Below are 11,707 nucleotides of genomic sequence, written 5' to 3'. Positions count from 1 at the left end.
CTATAACTGTCTGATTTTGTTCAGCTACAAAATCTGACATCAGAAGACTGAAAAGGACAGTTTGGACTGCTGAGCAGATTATTGGTTGCTCCATGCCCTCCCTTCAAGAACTGTACACATCCAGAGTGAGGAAAAGGGCTGGAAAGATCACTCTGGACCCCACTCACCCAGCCACCTTTTGAACCGTTGCCTTCTGGCCGGCGCTACAGAGCTCTGAGCACCAGAACCGTCAGGCACAGGAATGGTTAAAACTGTTCTTGTAGTTTTTCCCTCAGGCTATCCATCTAATGAACAGTTAAAACTGCCCCATTGTGCAATAATTACATCCAATGCACCGCTTTGTCAATTATATTTAACATATCCTACCTCTTCTACATTACATTCCCTTGCACTGTATATAACCGATTTGTATTATTACATATGTGTGTATATATATACTGTATATGTCATGTATTTGCATGTGCTGCATAAAATCAGCATAAAATAATAATGCAAATCAGGTAACGGTGCAAAGACGGTTAAAAAAAAAAATAGTGTTGAAGTCAATTTGCATGGCACAGATACCGATCTTGTATGTTAGACCTGAGTTCTTGGTCGTGGAGGATGCAGCAGACTACAATGATCTGGCATACTTATCTGGGACTGTACCGTATCTCTCCACCAACTGATGGGCTATTTGAGATTCTGTGTGCAAATGTAGCACAACAAAGTGGTTTTGGCCAGCAGTTTTAGGGTTATTTGATGTACTAAAGAACAGTTTAGAATAAGACATCTAACAATATTTGCATTTAGACCCAGGATTTCATCCCTGTGCAAGTTTTGAATACCAAGTTCTGCTTTTCCACAGTTCTCTGTCTTCAGTCTGGCTGCTGAGGTCGGGGCCTATGGGCAGAGTAGCCCACCGAAGGAGCCGAGGTCAGTCTGGACGAGGAAATTCCCTGCTGCTGAAGAACCAGAACTCTAGATCGCAGCAACCACCAGCTCAAACATGCATGCAACCAGAGAACAGTCAGAACGATGATTTATCATCAAGAAACCCAAACCAGGTAGTCATTCATTTGCAATAAAGATTTCTCAATTTGAAATTGGTCAATCAGGGCAATACCTGGTCAAATCATTTTGTAAAATGACCTGTAAACTGTATATTGACTATTGCCCATTGTAACCAATTTCCTAAACTATGCTAGCTTCTTGTATCTCGTAGCAGTCTTTTTCTTCTCATATAATCAATAATTTCAAATCCAATTCATTTATTTATTTGGTAAGTAGCCATGTAATAAGAAGGATAAGGTACAGTCAACTAGTCATTATTGCTAAATAAACCCCTTCTTTGTGTGGAGATCCTGACCACCCTGTTTTGGTTTATTTTACGAAAATATCCGGCTGACTTCACATTATCCTTCACATATATCTTAGCTATGTGTAAATACGGTAAAGATATTTGAGCATCGACCACAAACATTTATTCATCAGTGCTGGCAATAATTACTGTTTTGTTAACATTCTATTTTGGAACGGATTAAACTGACAGGTGCCCACTCAAGTTTGGTCAGGCATATTTTTGTATTTAAAGACGGGTTATTTATGATGTTTTAATCTGAGGCATATCCCTTACAATCAAAGTGATTAATGCGCCCATTGACCGTATGGATTCTTTACAGTGGAGGAGGATTTAAATGAAAGTACATGGATAAGCTGAAAGATGATACTTTAATGAGGTGATTTTTCTTTTCTTAACAGGCTTTTCACCACTTAAGAGTTCAATGCCTGTGGTGGATTAGTTTGATTTAAAAAGACATAAGAGTTTCGCTCTTTGTAAAAGCATAAAGTAATATCATAAATCAAAAACTCAAGCATCTTTTACATCAGAATTCCCATGTACAGAAAATCATCCATTTTACAGCTGAGCAGAATCTGCAATAAGAAAAGGTGGATCAAAAAGGTAGTTTAGTGGGCCTGTTAATCGCTTCAAATATTGAATCACAATTAATTACATTTTGTAATTTCTGACACTTTATAATAGTCAGCTCCTTTTTGTGGAAAGAAAACGAAATATTACACTGCCATTCCAAAATTTGGAATAATGTACAGATTTTGCATGCGGAACAAGGATGGGGAACACTGGACGGCGTATGTCAGAGTCCTCAACGACGCTAAACACCAAGTCAGAACAGCCAAGTCAACCACCTGGGAAGAATTTGTCAACGAAATGGAAGCCAGTTATTGGGTAAGCCATAAGAAATCCTGGCACATCCTTATAGTGTCTCCCAGGGAAGCTTGGGAAGAAAACTAGAAACCTCAGGGACAAACACCAAGGGGTCCACACCAGGAAAGATGACATCCTGGCAGCCTGGTGAGACCATTTGAATCACAGGAGGAGAGAGAGGAAGCCAGAGTGGAGGAAAAGGAGGAAGTCGTCATCTCCTATGTGGAGATCAAGGAAGCCATTGAAACCATGCTGCTGGGCAAAGCTGCTGGCTGGGACAAAATCACGCCAGAACTCAAAACATAGAGGAACTGCCGCTGTCAAGTGGTTGTTAGACCTCTGCAGGAAAGCCTGGAGAACATGACGTATTCTGGATGGCTGGGAGAAGAACATTATCGTTGGACACGGAGATCAACATCTCCGATGTTGGACAGCATCAACAACACCATAGTAGGCAAAAAGAAATCAGCCAGAAAACCAAGATGCACATATACAAAGATGTCTACTTGCCCATACTCATCTATGTAGCGGAAAGCTGGACCCTTGCAGAAGAGACTAGAGAGCCAAGTCACAGCCTCCAAGATGAGATGTATTCGAAAAGTGGTGGGGAAGACCAGGAGAAATTGTGTCCGCAACACAACCATTAGGGAGCCCATCAGTTACGTCATCGAGCGACGAGGACTGAGTTAGGTGGGACACATCGCCCACATGACAGAGGATCGCAAGCCCAGGCAGAAATGGCCAGCCAGACTGGAAGAGGGTACAGGGGTGTTCCAGGATTGAGTGGGAGGAGTACTTTGCCGGGTCGCGAGGAGACGAGGGAAGACTCGCGAGACTGGCCCAGGACAGAGGGGAGGGTCCTGGCTCGAGAAGCCCGACACCTAACGGCACATACTGGAAAAGCAAAAGAAGAATTAATGTTTTAGTCTGAAACTGAACTTTGCATGTGCATGCTAACAAGTTTTTCACAGTTTTAGATTTGACATCTTGCACCCTCTGGGATCAGCTGGAAAATCTGATGGAAAAGCTGTCAGAAGCTGTGATCTCTGGTCAGTTGTGTCAGCAGTCTCTTTAAACCAGCACCTGTACCCTCAGGGCCCCAGAGCCCTGATTCCTGCCATTTCCACCTGCCCCCCATGGAAGGAGCTGACACAGGGCAATTGAGTCACAGCAGCTATGAAAACAAGCATCTGGCCTTTTACTATTAACTTCCACTTTCCTAGTGCCAATGTTACATCCTTTTGTAATGATGTCAGGGGAGACTATGAAACTTTCGTTGACTGGTTTTCTTTTACTTAATTCTCTGCCCCTCTTGCAAAGCGTGTGTGTGTGTGTGTGTGCGGCGTGTGTGCTCAAGTAAATTCATCTTGTTCTAAGGATGTCTAGATATTTTCATTGGAAAACAAGACAAAAATACTGGAAAAATTTCTCTCTCTGCCTGTATCATCTTGTATTAATATATTTTAATTTACAGTATTTTAAATGAACAATTCAGTCAAACATTAAAATGCACATTTTTGCTGAACGCTAACTTAATTTTTTAAATAAAAGCATAAACTCTAGTTAATGTTTATTAGCTTTTTTTATGAAAGCTTATAAAAAACAATATTCTACTTTTTACTGCACTTCTGCCAAATGTCAAATTTGAATAAATATGTAAAGGAAAAAACTAATATCTTTAGTTCCTAAAACATACTTTCTTAACACATACTTTTATGTAGAAAAAGTAAAATCAGGAAGCTATTTCACAATTTATACTTGACTGTTTGTGTTTATACTTTTTGTAGATTTCAGCAATGAACATAATGCTAAAACTTCACTGAGGAACAAAAATATACGTTTACTTGCATATTTCAAAAGAGTAATAGCTTCTTGGGGTGCTACTACTATGAAGTGCTACTCTGAACTTTTTTCCTACTTTGAAGTTAATGCTTCTAGTGGAACAGTTTTTGTTCTCTCAAATCTCAGTATCTTAACAAACCTGGCTGTAGTGATTACACTAATCATGTGATTACCAGAAATCCCACAGGAAAAATGAGCCAGAATGAGGGAGAGGTTTGGGAAAAACCTGTCCCTGTATGCCATGTGTGCGTCATGCTCCATACAGAGCAGCAGAGAGACATGTGATCCCATGCCCAGTGTTTGATCTGCCTCTCCGTATCTGGTTTACAGGGCCTCTTGGGGAAAAGATTACAGCATATATAGCAATGATAGGATACATAGGTTGAAATACAGTACACAAGCCACTTTGGGGCTAAGCATCTATATGTGTAGGTTTGCGCTGGGTTGCTGGATAGGAGTGGGATATTCTTTGTTATTCACTCAGGTGTAATCGCTACATAATTACATAGGGGTCTGCTAAGAGAAAGTGAGAAATGTAATCAGGAACCCTTGATTATATACAGTAACAAAGTTAAAGTCACAATTTTGCTGTCAATCATTTTTAGTTTACTAAAATGCACTCGGAAAAAAGCTAAGAATACAAGTCTGTAACTTTTCATTTTTAAGGATGTCTGTACAGATCCTTTGTAAGGTTGTAACAGTGTTGAACACACTTGAACAAGGTAAGCTATTCCCTCATGCCTTCTGATGCCAGTGATTTATGCTACTTCCATGGCTCTACGACGAAGTAAAGCAGGAAGTTCAGCACTTGTTTTGCAAAGCACAAGGTCCAATTGAGATGAATGTGAAACATGCAAATAATAGATTGCATTTAAAATGTTATTAAATTTGAATTGCAATACAGTAAACAAAGAATCACAATATAATCTTTTCATGGCCTTGATCACAATTTAAGATGATTTTGCCTGGTCTCTGCGGATTCTCACTCCTGTTGTGCCAGAGCCAGTTCAACATTAGATAAGGGATTAAATCCCAAAGGGAAATACGGGTAGTATGAACTCCCATGATTAACTACACAGAGCTGGAGAGCTGGGGCTCAGCTCCTGATTTCCCAGTATCACCCTGCTGTTTAGAAGGCAGTGGCTGTCCCAGTGGAACTGGTCATTAGGGAAATTTTTCCACCTTAGAAACCCAATTCCCTGCAAAGTTTTCAGAATGCATGGTCACTCAGTGGTTGTGGATGGAAATTAGAGAGTTCTACCTTGCTACATTGGCAGCTGCCTTCTAGGACAGCATCTTAACTGAAATGGAACTGACTGAATTGATGTGCTCTACATAGGCAGTAACTCTGGATACCACACAGATAGCGCTCCTGAAGCGTGTGAGATACTTAACTCAGAGTTGATTCCAATAGAGTTTGACATTAGAATTTTGCTAAGCTATCAATGTGATATTCTAATTAACAGTAAATACACAGCACACACATTGGGTAAAATAGTTTTAAATTGCATAAAAACACATAGCACACACAAATATTGGCTTAAAATGTTTTTAATAAGTAGGACACAAATATTAGGCAGAATAGTTTTATAAAAAGCATAAAAAATATATAGTGCGCACAAATAAGGTAAAATCATTTTTAATAAGCACAAAATTATATTGCACATGAATATTGGGTAAAATAGTTTTTTCAATTAGCATTGAAATACATACAGTAGCACACACAAATAGTGAGTGAAATGCTTTTAATTGGCATAAACTACATGGCACACAAAATTGGGTTTTAATGTTCAGAAGTTTTAATGTCTAAAAATACAGAGCACAAAATTATTAGGTAAAAGCATTTTTGACAAGCATAAAAATACATAGCACATATGAACATTAGATAAAATGTTTTTAATAACCATACAAATTCCTAGCACACACAAATGTTGGGTGTGGCAGGACGGAGGACAGGGCCAGGTCATGATTCTACACACCCAGTCCCTTATCAGGGCCTCCGAGAGGGATAAAGGCCGACTGCGGGGGATGGTGCGGGAGAGAGAGATTGTTTACGGACATGTCCGTCATGTGTCTTGTGTTCCCTTCCCCCGTTCCCCTCACTCCCACCCAATTCTGGCTCCTCGGAGGTGGGGATGCCCGCCCAGACCCCGACCCCAGTCCAGAGGACCCTTTCCCTTGTCTGCCCCTTCAAACCCCCCTGTCGCTCTCTGCTATTCCCCCCATTTGTATTATTTCTGTTTCCCTCCTCTTGTCCCCTCCCTCATCCAGGTGGATGGGGATGACCTGCCGGCAGATGGGGCTTCGGGCACGCCCTCCACCAGGGAAGGGGGGGCGAATTGTGATTCTACACACCCGGTCCCTTATCAGGTAATCAAGCCTCCGGGAGGGAGAGAGAGATAGTTTACGGACATATCCGTAATGTGTTTTGTTGTTTTTGTTTAAGTTTATAATAAAAATATTATTTATATTGTCAAGCCGGTTCTCACCTCCTTTCTATTGAACTACATTACATTGGGTAAAATAGTTTGTCATATGCCAATTTTTTTAGCTACAAGTACATTTAAATAAAAGTAAAATAATATTTCAGTAAACTTTTCATTGATACTTTCTCAGTATTTAATTAACTATAAGTATTTATAATCAACATTATTCTCAAAAAATAAGTTTAGTTTGAAACTTATCATTTCATTTGATTTTACATTGGACTGAAAAAACTAAAACAAATAGAGACTTTCAGAAGTCCATTACATGCCACTTGTGTTTACGTGAAATCATTATTAACATTGTATCAAATTATATCTGAAAGATAGGTCCTTTTTTAGGCTTGTAATTCTAAATAAAAGTTAGGGTATTTGGACTTTGGCCAATTGTTGATACTCTTTAACTCTGCACTTGAGAAGAACAAATATTTCCCAATTGAGTGGGACAGTCTGCATCACACACACACACACACACACACACACACACCTGTTTGTCCTGCACACAATCAGTATACTGAACTTTACTACTTTGAAGAGGTGTAAAGCTGCTGCTCCACCCCACGTTTCTCTAAGAGGAAAATCAACCAAGAGCCTTTGGTCCTTCTCTCTTTGAAGTAAGTTATTTTACAGTTCGAAGTTTACAAGAGCAACTCTTTTCATCTTTAAAAATCGTATTTAAAAGAGTTTGTGGCATCTTGTACTACTATTTTCCCCAATAATTTTTGGTTTCACGGGCCTCATTCAGGAAACATTCATAAAATCATTCTTGCATACAATACGAACATTTTTCATTTGTAATTCCATTCAAAATGTTTCCAGACTGCAACAGGTTATATAAGAATGGATTTACAAACAATATTTATTTATTTTCATCTTCTCTAGTTTATATATAATTAGTATAATTTTTCAGTGTAGTTAAGGATGATCAATTATGTAGATGTCTACCTCACCACAGGTGAAACAGTTGCAGGCTTTATCTTATGAAGTTAATGGCTTCTCAGATGTACAAGGTCCAACAAAGACATAATTTCAGTTCACTCCCATTTGTAACTACAGGAATTCTTAATGAAGTTAATCCACCCCATGGTAATTTAGATCAAAATACTCAAATGATTTCAGTAACTGCAATCCATGTGTATGTATTTGTGCTTTTGTTCTTGAGATTTCTGGATTCAAGCAGTTATGTAGCTTTGAAGGTTGTCATTCTGTTTGTCTTTCTTTGCCTTCAGGCCTGTGTCAGTTCATTCCAAACTGTTCACGTACGTTAATGTCTAGGTCAAACTTTGGCAGTGTTGTACTGTCTAGGGTCAAGAGGCCACCAAGGTTTTTTGTTAATGAACAACGGAATTGTAGTAACACAAGTGAAAAGCTCTTTCCTTTTTTCTACATCCTTTTAACCAACAGTTTCCAGTATATTGAAGACTGTTTGTGCCTTTTAGATGGAGTTCAGTATGAAGTAAAATTGGGGAAAAGTTAACATAAAAAAATGTTTTACCCAAAAAGACCAAACCCATATGACTGTGGATGGGAATTGCAAGGAATTTCACGATTTCGGTTCTGATTCCTCAATGGTTCCATTAACAATTCTTATTTAAGAAAAACTATTTTGAAATAAGAAATGCATTTATATACAGTAGCTTTTAGTGCCTTCTGTGGTCTGTTTCCAAATGATGAGATCATTTCATGTTTTAAACAGATCCTGTATAACGAATCAGAAATAAATGTGAAAAAAGAACTAAATTGATCGATATGGGTCTTTCAGTGGTCGATACCGATATCTTGAGAGCAGGATGGCTGATGGCCGATTTATATGCTGATATAGTGTACATAATACCATTTAACAACAGTAAATCAGATGTACACAAGATATCTAAAATTAACACTTGAGAAATAAAGTAGTGATCTTAACTGACCTAAGACAGGGAATGATTTAGAAGATTAAATGTCAGGAATTGTGAAAAACTGGGTTTAAATGTATTTGGCTAAGGTGCATTTAAACTTCTGACTTCAACTGTATATTGTAAATTAAGCATATAACTTGCAAAAGTGTGGCAAAGGGCACATTTAAAATAAATATCTGTGATCAGACAGACCTCAAATTTCCTGTTATTGCTGTACATCATTCTCAATTCAAAAAGTTATCCTACTCCTCTTACTCCTCAATTTGTATCGAAATCACAGAACTTGCAGAAAAGACTACTAGATATGCCACACCATGTGCAAGAACGGACAGCTGTCCTTTAGGATTACCAGAACCAGATTTTGCGCCTGGTTTCTAGCTTACCAGATAGTCCGTGCCTGCTGTCTTCCCTTGGGCCTTGCTGTTTCTTACCTTTTATTATCTACAAGGCAACTCTGTCTCAAGGGCACTTGCTTGGCATTCTGCAAGTCACAGTGCCGACAAACGGCTAAATCCAGCATGGATAAACTATTCAGGATAATCTCCTTAAACACAATTGCAGTGGACCCCAGTGAGCTCCCAGGGAAAGGCAGCTGGTCCATACGGACATGCATGCTTCAAACTCCCAGCAACTGGTGCATATGGTGGACTGCAGAGATCATAAGAGCTGAGCTGTGGAGCTTGAAAGAGACACATTGTGATAAAGTGTTTTTAATCTGAAAGCATGCTTAGCAAAGAAAACACTGTGTTTAGCCACCACTGGGCTTGTGTTGTGTGGACGCAGTGATGTGGAAGCATATTGGCACTATTCATATGTGCAGCTGATGGATTTGTGATGCTCTTTGGATAAAAGAACACTTTAAAAGTGTGGTATCCTTATGAACAGAAACAGGAGTTTTTAATCTTTGTTATTAGTGGTTTTATATTGTATGATAAACGGACAAAACATTGGCATCCTGGAGAATTGTGTGCTTCCAACTTTGTGGCTACAATTTGTGGAGGTTCCAACATGACAGTTCCCCTGTGCACAGTACAATGATTTACTGAATCTGGTGTAGAAGAATGTGACTATCTTGCAGAAAACCCAGACCTCAACCCGATTGAACACCATTGGGATGAAATGGAATTCCAATTGTGACCCAGGCCCCATTGCCCTACCTGACCTCACTGATGCTCTTGTATTTTAATAAGAGCTAATTCCAACAGTCATGTTCCAAATTCTAGTAAAAGCGTTCCCAGAAGAGTGGAATCTGTTAGGGGGACCAACTCACATAATGTCAGTGGTTTTGAAACTTTATTCTTAGAACAAGCACATATGAGTGTGGTGTTTGGGTGACATTTAAATAGCACAATTGAAGCTCATTTTTAAATATACATTAGTTTATAAGAGTTTATGTGAGTTCAAGTTGATGTTAAACAATTACACACTGAATCGCATTGCAGGGCAAAGTTACTTTTGAGTGCTCCTGAGAGACGAGAGAGTGAAAATAATGGATGAAAGTGCTCTTGTTGCCTGAGGTGACCTGAGCCAAAAAAGAACTTGCTTTTAGTGCTCAGTTTTGTATAACACAAGTTGCATGGCTTGTAAGAACAGTTGCTGTACAGGTTGTTATTATTATATCTATCTTCTTAAGATAGAGGTTTACATAAAGCTACAGTATGCACATGAAATGTGCAGTATTATTTCCTTTTTTTGAGTAGTGACTTGCATGTTTCGGGTAAGACTGCTTGTTGAATATATATTAGGGCTGCACAATTAATCACAGTGACAATAAAATTGCATGAGAATTTCCATGATCACATGAGCAAATGCAATGTCTTAACCGCACTAAGCGGCAACTTAATTTATTATGTTTTTACTAAAAATGTGAAGTTGAATTCACCATTCTGATCTCTTGCACACTGATGAGATCTTACTTAGCAGAATGCAGTGTGCAAAAAAAGTCCACACTATCATTATCGTTTTCCAAAGTGTGCAGTTATGGAGAGTGTTTTCGAAAGTCTCCATTTTCAGTAAATTAAAATGCCATTCCAGTGTGGATGAGCGTCGTAAACATTACAAAAGCATTGTCTTTTCAAACAAAAACATATTGGTGTCCACTTTGTGGAACAGCAATTGTGTGCCTAGCATAATTGGTTTTGGAGCACAGCTCTTGTCTACCTTATTTCCTGGTTTTCACTTGTATATTATATGTATAGGTGTTCGCTTTAGGCTCAATAAAAAGGTCTTTCTATGTTTCGATAACTATAAGAGTGCTTTCTTGAAGAGCTCTTGGTGCAGAGTCCATTTGATGATGGGTTTGGTTTGTTTGGCTTGAATGAAAACTGTTTTCTGAACTGTGGTGTGCACTAAGGAACCACCACAAACAATTCCACCTGAAAATGGGGGTTTGGGTACAGTTCATGTGTACTCTGGCATGGTTCGCAATTGGAATGAATCCAATCCAACCTAAATTGTGAAAGTGAAGCACTGTTGGTGACGGATTGATGATGACATACAGGACTGCATGCAGAGTGGCAAATTCATTTCTCATTGCCTTCGGTGAGCAACACGCAATCTTTGCATGGCTTGCAATACATCTGTGGCAGATAAAGGCAAGTGCCATTCTTTGCATATTGTGTTTAAGTACAATTACCATCAGTACAATTTTTTTGCATCTTTTTCTGGAGTTAACAGCTGTCAGTGTTATGGGTGGTACTTGCATCAGTGATGCAAATAGACTGCAGACTAATAATGCAATGAAAAGAGACCTAAAGGGGGGTGGAATTGATTTGGACCAAGCAATACAAGTGTGAATACAAAGATTAAAATGGCTTGTGGTGGCATAATGGTTTAGTTATTGGGGTGGAAATGGAGTGATTGCACTATTGTGATCAAGGGACTGTTTCTGTAATTGTTGCACTGAAAGTAATTTGAAACATCACTCTGACTAAATACCTTTCTCTGTTTGTAAACAAAGGAATGTGTCTACCTGATTTTCACCTCTGACTAATAGAAACTATATCACGTGCCCAATGACAACAAATCAAGTGTGGGAATCACAGCTTATCTGAGTCAACTGCAAGAATCTTCATGGAACATTAAGTGCATCATGGAAAATAATCTCATATGTCAATGATCATGATCAGAACACTGTCATTAAGCATTAAGTCAGGCCCGCCTTCCTCCTACCTTTTTGTTATTGTTTGCTACTTATTTTACAGCAATCTTGACTAACATACTGACCGCATGCTAGTTATATGCACTACTACTTAATGTCTATATCAATGAATGTC

Source organism: Xyrauchen texanus, chromosome 49 (assembly GCF_025860055.1).
Source record: "Xyrauchen texanus isolate HMW12.3.18 chromosome 49, RBS_HiC_50CHRs, whole genome shotgun sequence".
Lineage (NCBI taxonomy): Eukaryota > Metazoa > Chordata > Actinopteri > Cypriniformes > Catostomidae > Xyrauchen > Xyrauchen texanus.
The sequence above is the reverse complement of the archived record's forward strand: the minus strand, read 5'-3'. Positions refer to the sequence as shown.